Source organism: Gavialis gangeticus, unplaced genomic scaffold, assembly GCF_001723915.1.
Source record: "Gavialis gangeticus isolate Ggan-Ray unplaced genomic scaffold, GavGan_comp1, whole genome shotgun sequence".
NCBI classification, from domain to species: Eukaryota; Metazoa; Chordata; order Crocodylia; family Gavialidae; genus Gavialis; species Gavialis gangeticus.
In genome coordinates, this window is record NW_017729031.1 from 34695519 (window position 1) to 34715206 (window position 19688).

At 43.1% G+C, this 19688-nt stretch overlaps 1 long non-coding RNA gene across 2 annotated transcripts in view; it reads right to left on the reverse strand.

The window, feature by feature from the left end:
* Positions 1-210: 210 nt before the first annotated feature.
* The window catches only part of LOC109301433, a 55397-nt gene continuing 35919 nt past the window's right edge, over positions 211-19688 (reverse strand). Inside the window, exons 2-4 of one of the 2 annotated variants that reach the window (XR_002098531.1) lie at positions 13348-13441; positions 5361-5548; positions 211-487 (exon numbers count right to left, since the gene is read on the reverse strand). This is a non-coding gene — a long non-coding RNA (uncharacterized LOC109301433). The remainder of the gene's footprint in view (positions 488-5360; positions 5549-13347; positions 13442-19688) is intronic. The other variant, XR_002098530.1, reaches the window with a different exon arrangement.

Genomic DNA, 19688 nt, shown 5'->3' on the forward strand with positions numbered 1-19688 from the left:
ATTCATGCCAAAATCATGCATTTTACCAGAAATAATATTGTCTGTGATATACATTGGGCATGTCTTTAATACGCACATTCCAGCTATTTGCTTCTAAATTTGAACTTTTCCCAAGACTGAAATACAAATGAAATTCATACTACCTATTAACACACATGCATAGGCTGTTCAACACGTGCAACTTTCTAATGAAATTACAGTCTATTTTTTCAAGCTTCTGGACAAAGTAAACTGGCGTGCCCCCCTATATCACATCAAGAATACTCTGAAGTGAAGACATGAAACTGAACGAAAGACAGTATGTTTTTCTGGTGCAAGATGGCAATTAGCAGTTGTATGCTGGTTTATTAGTTACCTGCATCATTATTAGGTCATAAATCCTTCACTCATTCTTAAAACACTTCCACAGCAAGTTTTGCAGTGGAGACAACAAGATGTGCTATGGAAGAAGGAGTTTCAGCTTTGATGAAAGTGCATGCAGACAGTACTGAAATGGAATAGAAAAGGCAGTTAATGTATTTTCAAATCAGGCTAACCCTGAAAGACCAAAGTATGCAAGTTTAGTTATTCATATGCTTAATTGGGCCTTAAAACTTAGGTTTTACACATTTCGTACTACATAGGAAAGGCATTCAGAATTCAGATAGGATTTATTATGATGGGTTTTATTTTCCTCATTAATTCAGGTTTACCAAACCGCACTGGAAAACTCAGTCCCACATGTTAACTGCATAACAAGAAATACAAGAAACCAGATTACATAATGTAGCAGTAATCCAGACAGGACTGACCAGTAGACTGAATCTGGATTGCAAAATAAGTACCAGCTTTTAAACTCCGTATCAGCTTAGAAAGACATTATCCCCATATAATGTTATTAATGTGCGAATCTACCAACTACGGTAAGCAACAGGCTTCCTAATCAAACCCAGCACCAGGAGGAGAGCTATAATGCACGTTTAGCATTTGCATTCGTTTTAGCCTTTATTTATTTCTTTCTTAACACAGACAGGCATAATGTCACTTGAGGATTATCTCCTGGTGGCGGAACTCATTAACCAACAAGTATACATTATTTCACACGCAGACAATAAGGTCTCTATAGTCCTTGCCTGGTAGAAGTGGAAAACACACTCGCATTCATCAGAAAGTCGTGACATAAGCCAGCTGACTCTTGAAATGAAAGAGTATTGCCAAAGGTACTTAATCTGATAATAAAAGAAGTTTATTTATTACTATTGATTCGATGAATATTCATATTTTTAGATGGTGAGCTTTTAAAGGAAAAACATCACAGTATATATATTTAGACTACAAGCAGGGTAGGAATATAGTTTGGTCATATCGTAGCTCTGGCTGTGAGTGCGTAATCCAAAAGTGTCGCACATTTTTCAATTTTGAATCTGTCCAGCGGCAGCTGTGAAATGAGGAGTTATTGAGAACTGCATACAGGGCATTTTGAGTGGGGTTTTATACCATAACCCTCACTGCGGTATTATAGCACCTGTACTTTAGTAGCTTAGTAGTGGTTTATAACAGGAAGCTCTACTCGGTGAATTTACTCTCAAAGGTGGCAATAAAAATGGCCCTGTAGGATTCAACGTGTATTTTCTCCCAGTGCTTCCAGCACCAATCTGCTCATGCTCTAGGTAAAAAAACCTGTGTTGTCTAACCATGCAAACCTGGATTCTGAGAAGTTAAAAGTCATGCTTCATATTCAGATTCATGCATCAGAGTAGGAGAGATATAGCATCACATTCTGCCTTTGTTACCTTCTGTATGTTTACCTGCATTTACAACTATTTTCATGCTTGAAGTTAGTGGTATGTATGCAGGGCTGTAGTTTGTAGCTGTGTTGGTCTAAGGACATAGGCAGACAAGGTTCTTTGGGTAAGTCCGATATCTTTTATTAGACCAACCAAAATAGTTGGAAAAATTCTTCTTAGCAAGCTTTTGGGCATGCATTTATGCATGCATGCATGGATGTACCAGATGAGACCTCCGTTAGCAGTTCTAGAGGATGTGTATGCCTGAATCTTACTCCTAATGTTTTGTGATTTTTTGCAGCACTAACAAGACTAAAAAGAAGAGAAAAGATTATTTTTACTATTTGTATCAGAGTAGCAGGTTGAGCTATCCACTGCAGACCTGGGCCCCGTTGTTTAGACAATATACAGCCAAAATGCAACAAAAATGCAATCCTGCTGAATTCAACAGGACTACCGGTATAATAAAATAGCATACGCATAACTGTCTGCCAGACTGGAGGTTAAATAACTACATGCAGCTTGGAGAAGATCAGTTAAACAGATACTGTTTTAGGTGATAACTTTCCTGAGAATCAGAACTTAATAATTCATTCAAAAACAGTCTATGGCTCCCTCAATATAAAGAACAGAAGTACAAAAGTGTTTTCCCCCAGAGTACTATTTTGGGTACTTGCTTTTCATTTCCTGCCCAGTAAACGAGATGAAATACAGATATGTTAGTGAGCTTATATCTCATTTTGCCTTGATTGCTGTTTGCATTACCTGGTCCTACAACATCTAATATATGCAGCAATCCCACCATAGCAAATGGAATAGATGACTTAATAGATTTTTTTTTCCCCTACCGTGATTATGATGTAATTCACATAAACTGAGACTGGCTCTCTTATGACCACTATTTGCCTAATTTAAATTCATCTCAGCTGTGACTTGTGTTGGGTTACACCCTCAATTCACTGGCAAATGGTGCAATTTCTATCATACCAGCTGCAATTCTCTTTTCGTCATGTTAAAAACATAACTCGGCATAGGATGAGGGTGCACACACTGCAGAACAGGCTTGATGATCAGATACGCTTCTCCCAGCTCATAAACATCCTTTTAGCAGGAAGGTCGTGCGTCAAAAATTAGGATTTACAAACTGAAAACAGCCTGGAAACTACACAGAATTTCTCAGATAAATGTAACATAGTGCTCATTTACCCAAGACTCGAATTAAATGGCAAAAATCAAGATTTGGATTCAATTGCAGTTGAGCTTTTAGGGAATTTAACATGGGGGGGAGGGAGCATTACAACATCATACCTGAAAAATAGAAAAGGAAGTAAGCAGTGGGGAGATGAGTGAACAATCCCTACCTTTGACCAATGATCAGGGTCACATGGCTAATTAAAATACCTTTGTTTACACTGTGTAAGAGTCCTGCTGCTAGCCCATCTGCACCTGCAGTCTGTTCCATCAAAGCTTCTTCCACAAATTGCACGCTCCCTAATAGGTATTGCTGTGCCAGTGACAATTACCTAATTAGTCAGTAGAATGTTAATGGCGATCTTACAATCCACGCTAATTATTTTACTGTTTGACAGTATATTTCCCAATGAATGAGGGACTCTGATACTGTAATTATGTCAGAAGGAACAATTCTAACCACAATTCAGTGCTTTGGCCAACTCTAATTGGAGGGACTCCAGTTATTTATTTATTTTGCTACAGGAGCCATCAGCACATGATAAGGTTTTCAATGAAAGCAGCAAATCTGTCTCCTGTTTCCAAACTCGCCCATTCTGGCTAAACATGAAGGCAATTCCAGGCACAAAGTGGGATTAATGATACATATTAAGGCTATTCATTGGGTTTCCATATCATACTGGCAATTCTGGCCTTTGATTCAAATGGTGACACCCACTCAAATATAAACAGGCAAATAGGGGGGAAAGAAAATAGAGTGCAGTATGCTCTATGGAGGGCTTTGCTTCCAACTTTTCTTGAGAAATGGATGTTTCCATTATTCCGCTTACAGGAAAAAAAGAAGGGAAAAGTTGCTTAGGACCATATATGGCAATCTGATTGCATGAGGGGCTTTCAACTGGTTACACTTGGACAATAACCTTTTGAAAACTGATCCTGGGGGTACTGAGGATACGACTGATTTAATGTCTTCAGCCTTAAAACTGCAGGTGCATCTGTTTCTAATGCACAGCACCTGGGGAGGTGATTGGTATATTTATAGTTTCCACGCTGTTCACAAGTACCTGTCAGTGGTCTGGCTTTCAAAGGATCGAAATCTTGGACACATTGTCCCGTGCCTAGAAGTTTTAGCACTTAAAAGAAAATAGTTTAAATTATGAGAACAATACCACTAAGAAAGATGCTTTGTGGATGTCTGGATGTTTACTCTGAAAGTCACCTTTTCTAGCTGGTGCAGGTGATCCTTTCAATTAAATGCTATCCAGGAACCTAACTGCTGTCAGGAAGCCACATGCATTGCATCACACAGAGATACAGGGAAAGGATAGATATGAAAGTTATGCTGCATGATGGCTGAAATATTGGCAAAGTAACTTTTTTCCCCCTTTCCTATTACTCAGACAAAAAAACAAACAAACAAAAAAACCCGGTTAAAGAATTTGAGCAAAAGCTGTAACCATGAGATAATGCAATGCTGCCTGTGACTTTAAGAGGCCTGTGAGTATCTGATGAAATACAGCAACCAGAGATAATTTTTTATGTCTTTATCCAAGAAAGTTCTTGTGCTGACAGTTATGAAAAACAAAATGATTTATATTTTAGCATTTCATTCTTCGAAGAATTCCAGATTTTTGGTAAAGCAACTCAATGAAAAACTAGTACGAAGGCTGGATCCCCAGATGGGCCTATGTAGCTATAGACGTAGACATATGGGCACAGGTAGAGAGAACGCATCGTTACTGTGAGCCAAAATGAAGCATGACTTGTATTAACATGCATCCAAACTCATATTTACAATGTAGAACAGGCAAATATAAATTGCATAAAGCAACATTCAAAACCATGCGTGGAGCTTATGTCCAAGGAACGATGCATGATCAAAACTTATAACAAATACAAGAGTTAGACGTCTCAGGTTAACAATCGTTACTGGGAAAGTTGGCCAAACATTTCAAATCCCTCTCTAAATCTTTCCTCAAATCCCTTCTCGAGACCCATTTCTGCTGCAATGCCTATGAGAAATGACCCAGTTAATGATGAGCATGTGGACGGGCAGATGGGTATAGCTGATTCTTCCTTTATCATTTTATTACAAAAATATAACAGGATACCTGTTGGACTGTATCCTCCTCTCCCCCATTTAAATCATTTGCATTCTTAGATTGTAACCGCTTTCATTCATTTTTTTTTATAAGTTAGTACCGCACCTAACAAAATTGGTTGCAGCCTTGGTTGGAGAATCAGGGTACTTTTGCAATTGGAATGCCAAATTATAATAGTCTCATGAATTTAATAGAAAGTTATATCCACTTTAAAAAAAAGGCCAAGACCTGAAGAACTTGATGAAAGACATTTGGTGGGATTTTTGTTGGAGAAGTCTGTATATTGCATTGCCTAAATTACCTCTTGCATGTATTTACCATCTCCTGAATGACTTAAATTTGAGGACGAAATCCCTCTGGGCAGTTAAGCATTGCAGTCATTGGAATTCAGAGGTTGTTTCATAGTACACGCTGAACTGCTTCGCTGGGAGGTTTGAGAAAGTCTCAGTTCCAGCAAGTGTTATAGCCAGAAAGACAAGTCCTGTAAACCTTGGAGAGAGAGGGGAAAAAAATAGAAGCAAATTTCAGATGCAGACTAGCACTGGAGCATCTGGCACAGATGTTGTCTTTAGACTGCAATGTGCCAGTAAAGTTAGTCAAGTTCTTATCAATCAAGTTAATCAAGTTCTCAAAAATAATGAAATGGAAAAGTAAAAGGGTGAAACACTGGCTCTATCAAAGTCAACTGCAAAATCCCAATTGGCTTCAGTCTGGCAAGATTTTACCCACAATTTTCCCTGCTGGGTTTGCTTGGTTACTTCTCACAGATACAATGCACACTGATCAATAATAGTTTGAAGATTACATTTAACCAAAAACAAGTAATGGACTAAATCTTCAGCTGGAGTAAACCAGCATAAGTCTCAAGGGAGCTGCACCAGTTCAAATGAGATGAGGATCAGGCCCAGCCTGGTCAAATTACAGATGGAAATTTAATTAAATTAAAAGACGATTCCAAAATGCATGTTGACTCAATCACCGTTTGCATTGCTCTCATTGGAATCATTAAAGGAATATGCAAGTCTGTTAATAAATTACTCATCCTCCTAAGAACAACATCCCCAGATTGACTTTCAGCTTACAACTATTGCTGTATATTTCCCTAGACTCAGCCATTTCGACAACTACTTGGAAAGAATGTATTTCCTTAGAATCTAGACTCCCGCTGTGTATTGTATTAAACAGAAATGGGATGTTGGGCTTGATCCAGGGCAGGAAAGCACCTCCAAATAGACATGCTTTGTTGAATATCATACCGAGTCCAAAGGGATCCCTTGGTCAAGGATTCTTTCCGACAGGTAACAACAATCTCACAGAGCTTGGTGGTCTGCTCTCAAGTGAAAGCTATCCTCCTTTTAAATACCTCAAGCTGATTACTAAACTTTACTCAAACATTTTATTGTCCTCACAGGAGTAAAACTGGCACTGCTATCTTCCGGGTACTTCTATTCTATTCAGCCCTGAAGTGTTTGCTATATAGGCAGGCTAACATGTTTAAGGAAGGATGGCCTTGGGATTAAAGACGCTTTTAACCCTTCTCCCATGCACTATCACTAATGACAAAGGATGGATTCAATTATATAAAGATTCCTTTAAAAATTGCCAAATAGTGCTGGCTTGAGTAAGTCAGTTGGGTAGTAGTCCGTGCCTCAGTTTCCCCAGATGTCAGCACACATGTCTGCTGGACAATTGTTCCTCTGATAATTCATGTCCCCCTTTTTTCCCCTCTGGTGTATCTCATTCATAGTTTATTGCCAGGGTTTAGGCAAGTATCAGAGCTCAGAAATTCAATGTGGCCGGTCTGTCTCCAACAAAGAGAAGGACAAGCTTGTGTGGGTAGCATCTCTTCACAAGGACATCATCTTTCACCTTGTTGTCACCTCCAGCTGCAACGCCACCTCTGTATCATCTCTCACCGTACTGCCACCTCTAGCCACGATGCCAGATTGGGGTCTCCAGGCTCCAAACCCAGTCAGGGCTGAACAGGTGCTGGGTAGTAACACGTTTCACCTCTGCATCGCACTGCCAGATCAGGGTCTGCGCCTTGCCCAGCGATTGGGATTTTAGCACTGTCACTACACTGCAGAGATGCATTGGTGACTGATGGAAACCCATGAGTGCAGCTGTGTCACTAGGGCTTTGAGCCCTTCCCTACACAATAGGAGCCCCTCGCTGCTCCTTCCATGTAAGCAGAGCACTTCCATCAAACTTTTGTCTCATAGTTTCATAGTTTCTAGGGTTGGAAGGGACCTAAGTAGATCATCTAGTCCGACCCCCTGCCATGGCAGGAAAGAGCACTGGGGTCAAACGACCCCAGCAAGGTGTACATCTAGCCTTGTAAGAAGTTCTCAGTGGATGCCCTCGCCCCGCAGTCCTGAGCTAAGTAGCTCATGTGCAAAATGCCATTCACATGGCCACATTTCAGAAGCAAGTGCATGCAAGGCAAATACAGGGCATCTCTGCACAGGGCTGCCTTGTGCCATGCAGACATACCCTAAAGATATGCATACCCCACCCAACTCTGGAACAAGTACCAAGCTGAGACGTACCCTGTTCAGTCCCACACCAAACACAGAGCACAGGCTTGGTGGGTGGGCCAGGTAGCACTGCTGACACAGCTACACTACTTTCAGTTGGGGAGCAAGTGTGGCAGGTCTCAGCCTTGCAGGGTTCACTCCTCAGTTAGCAACCCCAGCAATAGTGGTGCACATGAAGCTTCATTGTCATTCAACAGCCCTGCATCCAGGACTCGCCAGGAAAGGGTGGCAGAGAGCGTCTTCCCCTAAGATCACAAGGATGCACTGAACTGGAATTCAAAAAGTCAAGTCTGGGTTCAATTCAGAGCTCAGCCAGAGATTTTCTGTGCGGCCTCAGGCAAGTTTTTTAATATTCTTGTGGATCAATTCCCCTTTGGCAATATGAGGACAATACTACCTCTCTTCCACCTTGCCTTGTTTACTTAGTTTGTACGATTTTGGGGACAGAGGCTTTTCTTTTTCCTAAGCTTATAAAAGAACCTAGCATAATGATGCCCCAATTGGGTGACAGAAATAAGTCAGCACCACTGTAAAAGAAATAGGAATATAATGAGAGATACAGGTGGATACAAGAAATAGATAAGGTGAAGTAGCGAAAAATGATTATGATTAACATAATTACCAATGTTCACAGCAGACAATCTGCCTAACCATTATCACCAGAGAGATTAATAAGATCATCAACACTCATGAAGACAAAAGCAGGATGACGTTTTTCTCAGCATTAGTTTAGGGTTCTGTGCAGAAACGAGCAAGATCTGAACCTTCCTCAAGGATCAAGATGGTTGAGTTGGGGATTTTGGTTCAAGTTCATCTATATTTCTGCACTGATTTAAGAGGACAAGCAAGATAAAGCAAGCAACTTCTCACCACCTTTCTTGAGCCTTCCGCTACCATTCAGGCCAAAGTCTTGTGAGGCTTGGAAAACTTTCTTCCAAGTTGCCCTGTTCATACTGTAATGGAGAAATTGTCAAGCATCGGGTCTGTTCCCAATGTGCAATGTTAGTTGTTTTTGCAAGAGGGCATGGTGACCATTTAAAGATGGGTCCCAGTCCAACCGTCCTGGTCCAGTCAGGGGGAATTTTGGGAACTGAAATCAGGACTGCTCGGGGAGCAGCAACTTTACTTTTGAAAAATGGAAGACGTGAAGGAAGCAGCAAGAAATGGTGGCTCTCTCAGGTCAAAGGGGTCAGGGGAGGTTTAGGCCAAAATAAGCATGAAAGTGGTCAAAGGAGGTGCCAAGAATAGGAGGTGGACAAGTAGGTAGTTGCTGTGTTACTCTCAAGACAACCAGAAGGCACAAGCAACCCCCTACATCTGAAAAAATAGGCTGTTGTCTATGAAAGCATAGGCCTCTCTGAGCCCATTAGTCTCTAAGGTACCAACCCACCCTGCCTTCAGGGCCCTCTGCACCTTGGACAGCGGTGGCTCAAGGGGCAGCATGGACTGCTGTGCTGTTTTTGTGGCTCTCCTCCTCTTCCCCCAGGTCTCAGCTATGCTACTGCCTGCTTTCTGCCTTTCCTTTTAGAAGAAACTGTGCACCCTCACATGTGATATAGGCATGCAAACGTGTATAAACAAAGGGCATATACAAGTCTGAACCAAATTAAAGGCTGGGTGGGTCCAGTGGAGAGGGACTGGGCTGTTTGTCAGGAGACCTCGGTTCCCTTGTTGGCTCTGCCACTTAGCTACTATGTTGGCTGGTGCAAATTAGCTCCCGACTCCAGTTCTCTTCCCATCTTCTGCCTGCCTTGCATATTTAGACATTAAGTTCTTGACCCTCATTATGTTTGCTTAATAACTAGCACAATAGGATCATCGTGTCATTCAGGGACTGGAGGCACTAACACGGTCCAAGTAATTATCATGGGGTACAGGCACACAAACACGTTAACACGATGAATTCCAGTGTGTAAGGTACTCTCACAATAAGTGGTGAGTTACACACCTTTACCCTGCGGAAATGGAGGTTAGCCTGGGGTGGGCACGTCTGCACATCAATAAATGTGCTTTTGGTAATGTGCATTAGAGTTTAGTACCTCCAGGCATTTATACACGTGACGATTAATTGAGTCTGCTCCAACATGCTGGAATTACAGCATGTCGGAGCAGACTCCCTGCTATGTACAGGTAGGCACCCTCTATTGTGAGGTACCAGAAAAAGGTGCATTAGCCTATTTTAATGTGCATTAGTGAAAGCACATGGGTTTTTTGTGACACTCTAATGCACATTAAAACAGGCTCATGCATATTAAAGCACATGTGCAGATGAGGCTAGGGGCAGTTAGCTTTTATCTACCACGGCATGCCCTTGGGCAGTAACTTTGGAGGAGCTGACATGCTGTAAAACCTTGCCCTCCTTTATCACAAGGTAGCTTTCTCCTGTGCTTATGCACTTCATGATGCCTATATTTAGCTTGACTAACATGTTCCCTTAGAAAATACTTAGTACCTTTTATTTGAAAAGCTGTAAACCCCAAATTATGGCAGGTCTTTGAAATCCAGTGTGGATTCGGCATGTGGCTTTTGAAATTCTGTACCAGCTTGGATGAGATCAACTGTTAAAAATTGCCATTTCCATTTTCCATCTTTTTCTCCTAAGGAAAGTTGTTGCTATACTATACCAGGGTATCAGAATAATGACTGAGCATGAGCTGTCTAAGGCAGGGCCTGTGATGCACCGAAGCAGCAGCAGATGAAGTACTAGGCATAAAACAGGGCTGGGTCAAATTCCTGCTCCCGGCTAAGTACCTCCCCATCCCTGGACCCAGCGTATGGGCCAGCGGTCCGTCCTCACTCCAGGAAACAGGAGCCCCCCCACCTCCTGGGCAGGGGAGACTAATGAACCTAGTTCTCACCCAAAACTATGCCCTAAACCATCAAAAGTATAGTAAAAATGTTCCAACTTTAACCCTACTTCATCCAAAGATAGAGCTGGGGCAATTTAGCTTGCTGTATTGCTACAGGCGGATGCACATTTAACTGTTACAGTCCACTCCCCACCCTCCACCCCCTTATTTTATAAAACTTCTGCACGTGAGCATATGTCCATGCCCTAAAACCTCAGTTTGCATCCAGCACCACCCCGTGGACGTCTCGCCATCAGCTTCAGCTGCACACGTCTAAAAGGGCTCTTTATTTTCCGCTCCCCATGTTCTCTCCCCATGTCCTTCATTTTATTACTGCAAACAAAACCACGTTCCTGCCTGTCACTGAGGCCCCATAACCTGCACATTTTCTTCAGCTCTGACCTTGCTCTTGGCCATCACGTCCAGCCTAAGTCTAAGCCTCGCAGTTCATTTCTGCATGACATCTCCAAGACGCAGCCTTTCCTACTCAGCCACCCAGCTAAAATTCTCCTCTCCGCCTCACCATGTCTCCCGTCAATTTTTGCAACAGCCTTTTCTCTGGCCTTGACAAATGCAATCTTGCCCTGCTGCTATCCATTCAGATCTCTGCTGCTGAGATCATTTTTCCTCCCGCATTGCGCTGACCGCGTCACCCCTGCTCTTTACATCCCGCGGCTGGCTCCCCCTTCACTACCCCATCAAACATCAGCTGCCTGTCTCCATGTGCAAGGCCCTGCATAGCCTACCCCCACCTACCCATTATTTCTCAGTCTCGACCAAAATGTCAGCTCCTGACTTTGATCAGCCCATCTATCACCCACCTGTTACATTTTCAAGAAGATATCTTCATGCTTTTTCCACACACTGTCCATCCGGCACGGCAGGAGCTCTCCAGAAATGCTCTGTGCCAACCTCATTATTGCCTTACAGCTATCTTTTTTTTCCCCTGGATGGTGCCCACAAAACACCTAGCAGCAGCTCAGCTACTGGGTTGCCTATATCACCGATGCCCAACACTTTCTCACACAATACAGGGAAATACTATCATTTCCTTTTATTCCCCTCCCCACCATGTCCTGTCTTTTTGTACCAATCCGTTGTCTCTTATCTTATACTTCGATTTTAAGCTCTTTGGGGAAGGGATAGCCTTTTTCTACAATTTTTGGAGCGTCTCACACAGTAAAGTCCTGGTCCTTGACTAAGACTCCTAGATCTGATGATACAAATAATATGTACAAAAGATCCCACCATTAAAAGACTGTTAAGTTATAAAACGAATTATTCAAATGTGAAGAGGTGACAGCTCTGCAGCTTTCATTCACCCTTTTTTGTAAATGTAAAAAAGAGTCTTTGATTTTACATTTACAGTCTTTCATTTTGTCCACAGAAACCCCTCCCTTGTTCAGAGCACAAGGGAGGTGAATTAAAGGTGAGTGACGGTGAATATGGAATTTCCTAACTGAACCGCTTGACACTGCAACACAAATAATGCCCTTTTAATAGAGAGCATTTTAAGTAGGCAGTGATTTTTATGGGCCTTTATCTATGTTAAAAGAACTTTAGGGATCCTGCAAAGTCAAAAGTTAAGGGATGCCAAAATCACTGTTGTCTAGGTAACCTTAATTCACCTCTCTTTGTGCCTATGCACTATGGTAGTCTTTAATTTCAAAACCATATACCATTTTCTTTCCCCAGGATGTCTCTCATACAGTGCACAGGACAGATCTGCTCAGGGAGAAGACTTAGGGTTATGCAGTGAAGGAGCCTGCTTGATTTCTTGCAGAAGTTGGAAGGTGTGCAGTGAATGACACAGGGCTTGTAGGAAGAGAGAGGTTGGCACCCGGGTTAAGCACGTTGCCCTGGAGAAACCAATTCCACCCCAACAATGCCCTGGACTCTTAAGTAACACTCGGCAGATCACTTAAGCCAAACTTTTCATAGGCAGTCATCAGTTGTGCGTTCCTTATTTTCTGGGGGCCAGACTTGATGTGCCGGGGTCTGACTTGCAGAGTTGCTTCCAAAGTTAGTGGGAACTGTGGTTTGAGCAAATAAACCGATTGCTAAATACTCCAACAATTCAGGTCACTGGTGTCTCAGATTGGGCACCCCCACCCCCCAAAAAAAAAAAAAAAAAAAAAAAAAAAATCAATGGATAAAATTTCACGATCATTTCTCTCAGTTCTCTATCTGTAAAATGGGCATAGCAATACCACCTCCTTCAAATAGCAGTGTTGTAAAAATAAATCACTGAATATTTTTGGCGGGGTGTCAGATGCTATGAGCATCACAGATATGCCGATCACAAAGGCCCCCCTCTACACATTATAGGTATTGGCGCTGTTAACCAATTAACTATGCAATTACCTCAAGACCAGCTATGCATGAAAAGGAGCTTTCAAACCATAAAAAGCTCCAACCAGCTATAAAGTTAGACCTCAAAAATGCATTTAATTTGCACATGTAGCAGGGTCTCCCCTGTGGTCGGGAGCCCCGTCAGCTGACCTGGCTCCCAGCCTCAGGGGTGTACCATGCCCAGCCGAGGCTGGGAGTCCCACAGCTCTCAGTCCTGATAGCGGTAGGGTGCTGACCTGATCCAAAGTCCCACTGCTGTAAACGCTGGGCTCCCACATGCATGCCTCCCAGTGCCAGGACCTTGCGGGGCAGGGTTTGATATCCCACCCCAGGGGGTTTTCACGCATCTCTGAGGTTAGGAGCTGAGAGCAGCTGCATCTCCTAGCCCTAGGGATGCATCGGGTGCCCCTGCAGCTGGGAGCCCAGGATTGGGCTCTCCCTGCACTGGCAATAGGGTGCAATAAAACTGAATGTACCATCCCACCATTGCACATCCTGGCCTGCACACGTGGCATGGCAGGAGGCACATGAGAGCCCATCACACCCTTACCTGCATGCATAGAGGGGCCCAAAATGAACAACTCACTTCAGAGCAGAGTTTTAATAACACACAGTAAAAATAAAGCGACGGTCACGTGTTGAACCTCAAAGATAAAGCAAAATCCTTAAATAGCTGCTCTTAGAAATCATAGGCAATCTTGTGCACTGAAAGAAGGAAGGGGCTTGTGGAAAAAATACCATGTCGTTACATCATTTAACTATTGTTTGCAAACACACAAAAGGGCCAGATGGATGTTGCACAGGCAGCCTTCATTCTCATATTAGATCACTTTTGAGGACTTGAGTTTACAACCTAGATTGCTTTCTTTTAATATAGGCTATATGTCTGTATAATTTAATGGATTTTTTTAAAGCAAATAAAATGCCAAATTCCTTCATACATCATTCAGAGTAACACAGCAACATTCCTCTCTAGTCGTGCAGACACCCTTGCAGGCGAGCAGCAGGATGTGAGCCTTCACATCTATTCCACAGACCTCGCCCACTTGAACTATCAGAGGAGCTCGCAGCGGTGGGGGACTGTCCTCGTGACTGGGTGCATCTACAATCCTGAGCCTGCCACAAAAACCATTATACACCCAGAAATAAAGCAAGAAAGAGGCTCTCTCAAGGTCAAAAAGCGTCACTTTTCTTTGCTATACAAAATCCACGTTGTTAAAACTGTTCTGAAAAAGTTATGTCTACTTTTTACACTAATATCCTCTATTAGCAATGATGTCTATATAATCCTTATAATGTAGCATGCTACTCTCAGTTCAACTGATATATCTAGTAGTTAGCTATTAAATAGCCAGTTTCTGCCTTGAAGTACAAGGGGATCACCTCCCTAAAATATTTCTACGGTCTAAAGTAACTGTGGGTGTCCTCATTATTCATATATAAACTTAATAAATTAAGTCCTACTGAGTTTTCGGTTACAAACTGTAACCTAAAAATACACCAGCCTGTTGCTCCCCTCACTCAAAAGGATGCTCACTTAATCCAAGGCCGAGTTCAAAGCTTCAGTCCTAATATTCGAAGTCCTCCATGGAGTTGGCCCAAAAAGTAGTCGTCTTTGGTAGTTACTGTCTTTGGCAATAACACAGTTGTCAACCGCAACGGTGCAGTTTAGGAAGGGCAGAAGATGAGCTTATTCAGTTCCTTGGGATTTTTTACTGTGGAAGATTAGACTAGCCATTAAATTGACAATCTTCACAACAAAGCGTAAAACTCACTACCAGAGCTTTGCTTTCTCATAACAACTCCTTGTAGCAAGCCAAAAAAGAAGAGAGAGAGAGATAAGGACATAAAAACACCAAAATAGACATAAACTGCTTTTTCTGCCCCAGCAGAAAAAAGGGGAGGGGAAATTATATTGCTAGACTTTTATGCTTTTTTGTCATCATCCTCCTCATTAAATGTTTCGGTGCTAAATTTGTCGGTGCTCCTGCGAAAATGTAGCTCGAGAGAGAATTGTGGCAACGAGTCCCCCAGGTAATGTTTTTAGGTGGAAAAGCACTTCCTTGAATCTGCTTTAAATGTGCTCTCCGGATTGCCATGAATGCCCCCTTCTTCTTGCATTCGGAGTCTGTACCATCCTTGGCCATAGCTGTACATCGGGGCTGCACCAACACGGGTCACTGGGGAGCACGTCGCTGTGGAGGACTGCGCGGAGAACGCCTGCGTGGAGTCGATACGGGGCAGCCCTTGCTAGGGCCTGCAAAGGGGTGGCACAAACAGGATTTACCTTGCAGCGCTAGCTAAGGAGGACCGGGAGTTACGTCTCGGTACAGGGGCGATGCCAGGAATGCAAGGGCTGCCCCTCCACACGTGAAGACTCCCGCATTTTCTCCCCCTCCCTGTATTTACACACAAGTGCAAGAGAAGCCAATCTTTGGTCTTCCGTGAAGTTTTGTCGTACGTATAACAACCTAGTTACTGTGAACAGGGAGTAGGGCAATGCCAACACATTCGCATTGGCTTGGCTCTTCCCTAACTTGTCTCTATTCATGTGCATGGAGCCAGGCCAGAGCCAGCCCCTCAGCTCAAGCCAGGCTCAAGCCTTCTTTGGCTTGCCCACCTCTACCCTTTCGGAGAGAGGGTACAGGCTGTACAATATATCATCTGTTATGTAATTATAACAAGCTAGCAGTTCCGGTTTTCTTGTTGGTGACAGAAATATATTATCAGGTCTCCGTCCCCTCCCATCCCCCCCAGCTCCATTCATCTGATCCCTTTGAGGTTCACTGCAGAAATACTGTACTGCAAGTAGCTTTGCTATGTACAAGTTTGCTGTTCAAAGTACAGTACTTTTCTTTCTTTGTACACCCCGCAGACGGTTTGCAACACAGACTTGGAGCCAACTTCAGTCCTGGTGCAACTCCACCGACGATAATGGAATCGCTCTGCTTACGCCAGGGCCGAATCTGGCTTTTCGTTTCAGTCCCTCCCAGTTTGTTTGATTCCATATAAAAGAAATCTCCTACGTTCACCAGAACTGCCTCAGTGTAGAGAGAGAGCCTTTCATCCCAAAGGATCCCAAAATGTTTTACAAACTAGGAATTGAACTGGAGAAATTCCCAAACTAAAACCCTGGATTATAACATCCTAGGACATTACAGGAGTTTGGATCCAATCTGAACTATGCAGCTGAGGCCAGTCTCTCTGAACACTGAAATGCAACCACCTCTGAGGGTGAAACGTGGCTGCTTTATTAAGAGTGCACAGCAAGGCTAGGATATTAAACCAGGAAAGGAGTAATTCCCAGTGCAATTGAAGCAACAGGTGGAAATGCCCGCAAAACCAGATTGCAACACTGAACAGAGATTTCCAGCTATCTATGCTAAAACTATGAAGACCTAGGTAGTATATTAGCTGTCATTAGAAAGTAAATGAGTGCAGTTGGAATTAATTCCTCCACTTGCAGTTCAGAAAGAGTTTGGCATTCCTCATCCACAATTATCAGTAAATCCCCAAAGTACAAATCAGCAGGTAATCTGTTCAGTGTAACTAGATAGTCCCGTTGTATATACGGATTTAACAAGTACAATGACCCAGAGAGATACCGATTACAAGAGAATCAACTTCCTATTTCCTTCACCCCAGGGAAAAATTTAATAAAATGGCAATCACATCCTTACTCTACCATACACTGCAGAGTGCTAAGTCCAGATATCCATGGGTTTACCTTATTATTTGAAATAACTGAAGATATGAAGCAGGCCAAAAAACGAGAATTGTTTCAAACACACACACACAAAATTAATACGTATCTGGTTTCAACACAAAGACTAGAAATCTCGGCATTTTTCGTGGCGGAAAAAATATCTACACGCCGCAGTATTCATGTGGGATGTTGGACACCCTAGTTCAAGACCCTGCTCTACTAAATGCCTCCCACATCGCCTCAAATATCCTAATTCCCCAAGCAATCATTTATTCTGGAGGACTCTCTCTCCCTTCTGACTGGTAACTCCATCCTAGATGTAAGAAAGAAAACCAACTCTTTCCCCCCCAAAATTGTCAAAGTTGACAAGTTTCTATGAAAAGTTGCACGTTTGACACATCACCCTTGCCCAACAACACAACAGCACATCCAAAAATTCTCCAGCCAGCTAACATATGAAATACCACCATACCTGCAGCTTCAGGATCCTCGCAGGAAAGTACTGGCTCCAGTCTCCTGTCGACGCCTGTTGGTACCTTGCTCATTGAGGCCTGCCGTGATGATCCTGAATTTGTAGGCCTGGTGGTATTTCATATTGTAGCTGGCTGGAGGTTTTTTGGATGCACTGTTGTGTTGTTGGAAAAGGGTGATTTGTCAAAAGTGCAACTTTTCATAAAAACTTGTGAACTTTAACAAATTTTTTGGTGGAAGCGTTGGTTTTCTTTTGAGCTGGCTGGAGAATTTTTATTCTCCTGGTAAAAGGAGTCAGTGCCTTGCTCATTGAGGCCTGCCTTTTTCTTGGGCTGATCCTGAATAGATGCAGCCAAAGGCAGTTCAAAACACAGGATCTTACAGCGCACCAGCCGCCATCGATGCCTTTAGACATGCACTAATGTGCCAGAGCCCCTTCTTGCCTGCCTTCCCCCAGCAAGAATGTGGTCACTTCAGCCCCACAGTGGCTCCAGGCAACAGGATGCTGGTTTAACAAGGATAGCATTAAAATCATGCTGCTTGCACAGCAAAAACTTCTCGCCTGCAATACTGCTTCCAACCGCGGTGCTGGAGCTCCATTGCGAGAGCTTCTCTCCAAAGAGCTGCCAACGGCCATGAAACCCCCTGCAGCTCCCTTAACGCTCCCACCTGCCACACCACCCTCCAGCCCCTTCGTTGCAGCCTCTGCCCTGTCTCTGGGGCTGTGAGAGCAAGGGAGAGAGGCCAGGCGCGGCCCCCTCCTCCATGTCATCTGAAGACCGTGCCGTGCTACTTTTATCAGGAGAATAAAGGAGAAGGGCAAGGCTTCAAAACATTTCAGATTGATCCTTAGATGTACCTGGAAACTACATCTCTGCCATCAGTCCTATGGGTCTTTTCTCATTCCTGTTCTTTTTATCTCCTTCTCCCTTCCTTGGTTTCTTAGATTCATTAGACTCCCTCTTATTCCTGCTCTGATTTCCTCCCCCTTTTCTAACCAACCTTCCCTTCTCTCTCCTTAAAATATACGTCCTTCGTGAATCCTTCCAGCCAGCGGCTTGCCACAAATCTCCTTCTCAGGGGACTAAAAGCTGCTGTCCTGTGTTGTGCTTTGTCCACACTATAGGACGGGTGATTCTGATGTTTTACAATGCAAATATCACACAGTTTTATAAGTGTGCGTGCAGCCTACAGTGCATCATGACAGTGTGAAAGCTGTTTCTTCTTGCACTGAAAGGACAACTCTGTACTTGGAGTGATGTTGTAACCATGATAATCCAGGAAATATGAGATAAGGAGTTTTTAGGGGGTCATTTTTATTCATAGATGTTAGGGTCAGAAAGGGCCTCGGAAGGTCATCGAGTCTGACCCCCTGCCCTGGGCAGGAAAGAGCGCTGGGGTCAGTTTATTGGACCTCTCCCAACTACACAAGTGGTTGAATAAAAGATATCACCCCCAAATCCTTGACCAACAGTTTCAAAATGTCCATAAGAGCAGGATTTTCTTCCATAGATTCACAGATTGTAAGCCCAGAAGAGGCCACTAGCTCATCTGGCCTGCTCTGGTTCTTCCTAAACTACCAAATTTTGGGGAGTGCCATCAGGTCCTGTCAGCACGCTGTCCCAGTAGCCCTAATTACGTCACCACCAAGTTACCCCTGCAGCCTCTATATCATGAAGCATCCCTTGTTACAGCTGAGCCCCAAAGGCAGGCAGCAACTACTGCGGGCAAAGCAAACTAGTTTTCACACACGGAGGAAGACGGGGAACAGCAGAAAACTAGTCTTATTAAGAAGGTCCTAAAAAAAAAAATGAAAACCGGAAAGAAATGTCAAATTCAAAAGGTCACAGGAAGTCAGTCAAGAAAGAGCAGATCAAAAGAAAAATGGAAGAGTTAAGACAAATGCCATGTAATTTTAGACCACTAGTAATCCCAAAACTGCTCCTGACCCCATTAAAGATAAAATTATTACTCTTTTTGTAGTATAGAATAGGATCCCCAGTGGTAAGCACTGTACAGACATCACCAACAAAAAGATCCTACCTCAAAGAAGTTGCAACCTTAGCCCAGTCTAGACCCGAATCTGAGTGCAGCCACTATAAAAGCACATATGTAATGTCAGTCCTGATTCTGGGTCTTTGGAAATTAATAGCTTTGACTGATTTCAGTAGTTCACAATCAGGCTCACATCTTATAACCCCTTTAAAATGTCACCCACGTATTAGTGTATTTATTCAAAAGTTTTTGGTTTATTGCTGGGTGCAAAGTGTTTCCTATTACAATATAACTGTGAACATCTAAAACCCTGTTTACCATGGGAGGCTGTAAGTCTGTGTACAAAAATGGCACAGAAATCTGGCAATTAAATGACTGTGCACACAAATAGATTGTGTGTGTGTGCAGTTATCTGTCTTGAACACAGACATGCATGTCCTGGGCATGCAACATGAACTGAATAAAATGTTGTTCGTGCAGGCAAGGAATAGCAAAAGGTTGGACCCTCATGCCCAAGAAGAATAAAAGTTACCCCATTCAGACTGTAAATGAAAGGAGTTTATGCACGTGAGAATTACAGCCTGAGCAACTTGTCTAGGTGTTTAAAGTCCTTATAACTGCAGCATTTCCCAAGAAAACAATATAAATATCTTCTTTTCTGCTTTTCAAACCTACAAGAAAAATAGCTGGTTGATAGAAGGCAAACTCCCCCCCCCCCC